General features: G+C 39.6%; 1 protein-coding gene across 13 annotated transcripts in view; it reads left to right on the top strand.

The window, feature by feature from the left end:
* Window positions 1–6,000, top strand: part of hoxb3a (homeobox B3a) — an 82,502-nt gene that overhangs the window by 62,872 nt on the left and 13,630 nt on the right. For 8 of the 13 annotated variants that reach the window (XM_030344886.1, XM_030344858.1, XM_030344869.1 and 5 more), the window contains one exon: window positions 5,452–5,518. The exons of 1 other annotated variant lie outside the window; for it this stretch is intronic. The gene's annotated coding sequence lies outside the window, so the exon portion shown is untranslated. Of the gene's footprint in view, window positions 1–3,965; window positions 4,274–5,448; window positions 5,519–6,000 lie in introns of those variants that run through there. 4 more of the 13 variants (XM_030344846.1, XM_030344928.1, XM_030344919.1 and 1 more) reach the window with 3 other exon arrangements.

Below are 6,000 nucleotides of genomic sequence, written 5' to 3'. Positions count from 1 at the left end.
TAAGGTAATAATAACGTTGAAACATTATCAGGGTTACCCCATCACTTTTTACATGACAGATAACTTAATTGTAAAGTATATTTAATAATCAAAAGTACAGTCAGTACACACACACACATACACATACACATACACATACACACACACAGACAACCACACCTATCCTCCCATTTGCTGAGAGACATTCTGTGTCTCATCTTTGTTGGCCTTGCAGCCACGAGCAGCAAATTGACCAACTCAGTTTCTTGTCCCTCGGTGACCCTCCAAGTACTGACACATACAAAAAAATGCACACAACTATGCACATTCACAACCCCCCTCACTAAAAGCACTCTTTGAGTTCTAGGTTAAAGATTAGCATCTCTGATAACGATTAACTCTGTCAAAGGAAGGAGCTGATGGCAGGACTTTGTTACGCCAGAGGGAAGTATTTGGAGTCTTTCAAAAGTGCTCACACTGCCCAGAGCAAGGAAACGGGTTTCAATTAAATAAAACTTAAAGCAATACTACCCCTAGTATCTAACCACTTTTTATTGAAAAAAGTGCATAAAGAAAGAGTTTAAATAAGTCCAAGCTGATGCAGGTCTCCTCTGATGTATGCTGTCAAATAGAAGAGCATGACATTGCTCAAGGGAATGGAATGTGTGTTTTTTTAAGGTGCTATAGTGAAACTTTACAGACCAAAGAGGTTCTTGAAGTGAACTTGCACAAAATCCTTTGAGAACTATACACAATTTCATTGATTTCAAATTGTGTCTGGAAAAGAGTTATGTATTGAGGTGTATACAAAGGGTAAACAGAAAGAACGTATCAATGTATACCAATGTAACTAAATGTTTCGCATGTAATCAAATGTGCTTAAAGTTTTTGATACTGATAGGTTAATACAAATTCTCAGGTTATTTCAAAGAGGTTTAAACCATAACTGAAAGATTCCAATGTGAGTTATATCTCAAATTTGTAAGGTCAAAATTGGTTGTTGTAGGTGTGCCAAAGTGTTGAGGAACAGCATTTAGAGGTTATTAGAACCCTACCCAAGGAAAACCATCCCAAATGTCCAAATTGCCCCAACATTTCTCTACCTTTTTTGCTGAAAACAGGATAGTTAGTGGACCCTGTTTGACTTTACTAATACCTCAAAGTTCTGTACAGACAACAGCTGTACAAACAATCATTCTCTTTACTGGTCCGAATTACACAAAAATCGGACTCTGACGACTAGTAATTAAAATAAATAAATTGGGTATTGGTATACATTGGAATACTCATGAAGACAAAAATAGCTACAGATCCTATTTCCAGTCAAAAGTTTTATGGATTACTCCAAGAAGCTCATGTTTTCAGTGTCTTTATTATTCCCTGTTATATCTAAATTTTAAAGATTAGCCAACTGATTCAAATGCCATGTGTCACTACCTGGAACCAAAGGGACAACACAAACAACCCCAGCCTACTTTGTTACGAAACAATACGTCTGAGGTGTTTGATACCTTAAGTAACCCATTACTCAACCATCGTGATTGAGGAACATAGTGGTGTTGACATGCCCAAACACGCTGTATGTAGTTGGTCTCGGCAGCCAGAAATGTGCTGCGTACTAAATTACAAACAAAGCCCTTTCTGCAATTTCGTTCACAAAAAACTCTCTGTGTGAAATAATCTCAAAAATATAAATGCAGGTTAATGGTTAATAAGTCTAATCTCATGCGGACTGACTTGACGTTAATAGGACTCATTATTTATGGCGTTCTTCCACATTTGACCCACGTTATGAATGTGGTTTATAGACTCTATGGAATAATAAATCCCTATTTTCCAATGGAGAGAAAGCATGTACATTTTGAATAAGTTATCTAGGTTGATGTATTTATGTAATGCAATTTGTTGCTACATAATTCTGCTACAGTTTTTGAACCAGTCCAATCTTAAATCACAGAGCATACTGATTGATAGGCCCCCATGTGTGCAGTCGGGGTCGTGGGGACTCAGTGAATGAAATGGAGGTTCAATTTTACAAGTGGGATGTTTAATAATAGACTGAGTGCATGGGAGCAAGACCAACCTGCATGCATTGAGGAGATCAGTTAGCCTTGGGGTTTAATCAAACACCAATTTGGACCCAGACACTTTTTTTTCTCTCTCTTTCTTTCTCTCTCTCTCTCTCTCTCTCTCTCTCTCTCTCTCTCTCTCTCTCTCTCTCTCTCTCTCTCTCTCTCTCTCTCTCTCTCTCTCTCTCTCTCTCTCTCTCTCTCTCTCTCGCTCTCTCTCTTTCTTTCTCTCTCTCTCTCTCTGTCTCTCGCTCTCTCTCTCTGGCCTCTCTATCCCCCTCTCTCTCTTATATATCTGTTTCCTGCTTCAAATATATTCAACGGTAACTCTAATATAAATGTAAGAATGCCTGCCCCATCCTCCAGCCATGTTGAGTGACAACACACATCGCGTCTGCTTATTCCTCCCCTCCTCAATCTCTTCTTCATAGAGTCACAAAGTATCCCGGTGGTCCTCCAACCTTGTTTGCTCAATCTTTTCTTTCTGTCCTCTCCTTTCATTGTGAAACTCCTTTCGCATACTTGCGCCGGATGGCCAGCTCCACAACCGGTTGGTGTTGAAACGTGGGTATCCCCCTACCAGAGCTGGGGAAAGGAGAGGAGATGCAATACAGACTATCTCTATGGTTGGAGGCTAGTTTGTCATCACTTGGCCTGATTGTGTCGGTGGTGATGGTGCTGTGTGGTCCCATCAAGTAGATGGAAACACCAGAGTGCACTTATTGGGATTTATTACAATAATAATGGCAATAATATTGATAATACAAATGAAAAGAAGAACAATAACAACAGGATATTAAGACCAAGAATGTTGCCAATTGTATCATGATATATGTTATCCTATCAAGACATAATTGTGACAGGTGTGCAGAGCAGTGATCTCTTGAGTCTGTTTGCGCTAGCTCCTTCTATCGTGGAAAAGTTGTATTGTATCCACTGTGCAATTCTTCCAATCTTCTTCAGAGTCCATAGCTTTTTTCTTGAACTGATGAGTAGCCCGCATTCTCCCTCACATTGTGTTCATTTAGCTTTTTGACTACATTAGTTAGCCATATGTATTGGTTTGTTTGTTTGTTTATGACTCACGTCCATGAGTCTATCTTTCTTTATATTATTATCACTCACTTTAAGTAGGTTCCTCTACCTTAAGCAAAGGTTCAAATTGTTGTCTTCTCAAAGCACAACAAATCTCCTATTTCAGTCAGTGAAAATAAATATGAAGCCAAGATGCCATAACAGTAGCCAGCATTGGGATGTAATGAAACACATAAAATGGGCTATAAAACAGGGATTCCTAAGCAGTTGGTTTGTTGATTGATCATTAAACACAGTGACTTATTTATACTCTTCGTGCCAAAGGTCACTTGGAGAGCTCTGCAACAATCTGTCTCCTCTGTGTTGCTGGCAGCGTCCCTTCCCCGCCGGCTGGTTATATTAGAAAACCAAGACCCCAACACACTGGTAAATGATGGGTCACATTTAGCCCTGAATTACTATTGCCATATCAAGGCGTGTCCTGAACTGTGGGGGGGGGGGTGGTATGTGTGGGTGTGTATGCGCCCTGTGACGGCACCACCAGACCACAGGAGATAAAGAAGTATAATGCTGATAAAGTAGTTGAAAGAAAAAGAAAGACAAAGCTGAGCTTGTGTTAAGTTGTTTAGCTAGGCTGCAGGAGCAGGAGCAGTATGATTTTACGATTCATGTGTTGCATGTATGTATATGTATATATATTATATCGCCCTGTCAGGCTCTTTTTTGAACTGAGGTAAATGTTATATCTCGCTTCTGTTGCATTTTCATGCATGCATTTAATGTACATTTGTCAAATTAGGCATACAACTATAGGGGGGGGGGGGGGGGGTCTTTATAGCTCGTATTGGTTTAATTTCCATCTTAATGAGTATTGTTTGATTAAAAGGTGAAACCTCTTGATTGAATTAGAAAGGGCTCTGTGAAAAAAACATTCATTTTTTGGGAGGACAAAAATGTGTCTCATCAGCTGTTCTTGAACTGAAAGCAACCTCCTCCCTTTGTTTCGGGGGGCTAGGCTAGCTGGCTAAGCTAGTCGACAGGGGCAGCGTCGACCCGGCATCACTTTCTAGGCAACTTTAGACTAGTCAACTGCTCTGGGTCGCAAGGGTAGAAGGCGGCCCGAACACCACCGAGGTTTACCCGTGAGGGAAGAGGAAAATACCCCCTGGCCTTAACGATAATCATGGAAGGTAGCCAAAGTTGTGTGTGTGTGAATGTCGTGGAAGGATACAATAAATAACTTTATTGCAGCATCGCAGGCCTCCGTAGTAGTAGTAGTAGGCTAGTAGTGGGGAGGTCGGCGATCCTTGGTTTTGATTTATGTGTTTGGGGGAAGCTGTCAGGAGAAGAAACAGAGAAGCAAAGCGGCCAACGATTTTATTCCAGCAGTAATAACAGCCGCTATGCAACAACACGGACAGTGATTTTTTCCGCCACTTCTACCACAACAGAGTGGATCCTATTCAATTATTGCACTTTTTTAAAAAAACGTTTACTGACGGAAGATCCGCGCATTCGGATATGGATGCTCATTTCTCTCAATCTCTATTTTGGTTAATGGAGGATATTCTTCTTTTGCGTTCACGCTTAGATTGTCTTGGTTGTTCTCTTTGGGCAAATTTGCACACTTTGCTGCGTTCTGGATTTGGGTAGTCTTCGTTTAACGCAACATTCACACCTTACCTCTCGGGTCTATGAGATGTATTTTCCTTCAAAATGTTGAAGATACTCATGACCTTTATACTATTGGTAGCCTACTGTAGGCCTACTATACAGGGCATGACTTCATTAGGCCTTTAATTATATTTGCCTAATTGTTTTATTTCTAATCATTATGATTATTGGTGGTTGCTTGTGTTTTACGCATAAATTCAACTAAAATGATGGGCCTACTGAATGAAACGAATTAAAATGAATGATTGCATTTTAGATGTGAGGCCTTTATGTTTTTGGTTGACTCGGGCCTTTAATCTATAGGATAATATTGTCGTCTCCGTCTTTAAATTGATAGAATTTGACATATTATAGCCAAGGCCTGCTATTTGCACCATGGCTTTTAGCTATTTGTATTGTAGCGAAACTTACTTGCAGGCAACTCCAGATAGTTATACCTGAACAGGCCACAAATGTGCACTATACTTGTATGGCATATTTATTGTGGTAATTTAAATAATGATAGATAATGAGTAAAGGTTAAACACGCCGTTGCTCTCGGTTCTGTCCCGTTTTCAACCCGTCCTGCTGATCTACAAGAGGTCTCTTGCACTCTATCGGATTTCCAAAGACCCCTCCTTTGATCGCTTCTCTATATTTTTCTTTTTTTCCCTTCCTGCTTTCCCCATGTCTCCCCATCGCTGCCACCCAGCAGTTTGGACGAGGAGCTTTGTGGAAGCCGTTTTCTTCACTCAAAACAACACAAAATAAAAAGTCTCTCGGTGAGTACAAAAATTGGTCTTCATAAATAGCCAACCTATTGAATGTTGGAACCGTGCTGGTAATGTTTCGGGCTTATTCATTTTGTTATTAGGTCACTGAATCTATTTTCTCCAACACATAATTGTATTTAATTTGGATAGGAAAGAAAATGATTAAATATTTATACAAAATCCAGGCTATAGGCTGGATTTCCCAATAAATTGACCGGCGAAATGTTGTTTTTTTGTGTTGCAATTCAATCCAACCCCAATGGAGTCCTTTTAAGTATAGGCCTATTAATCATTCGATTAATTGTTGTTATTGTTATTATCATATTTATATCTGTGTTGCAGCTCGTTTGAGTATAGACCTAGTGGCCTACACCAGTTGCATATGAAAATTAATCTTAATATCCTCGATAACGGAAGAAACATGTTTGATATAATGCATGATTTTATGCTGTAGTCCTATATTGCTGTTTAAGATATATGTATAATATATA

The sequence above is a fragment of the Gadus morhua genome, chromosome 2 (genome assembly GCF_902167405.1).
Source record: "Gadus morhua chromosome 2, gadMor3.0, whole genome shotgun sequence".
Classification (NCBI taxonomy): domain Eukaryota; kingdom Metazoa; phylum Chordata; class Actinopteri; order Gadiformes; family Gadidae; genus Gadus; species Gadus morhua.
The sequence above is the reverse complement of the archived record's forward strand: the minus strand, read 5'-3'. Positions and strand labels throughout refer to the sequence as shown.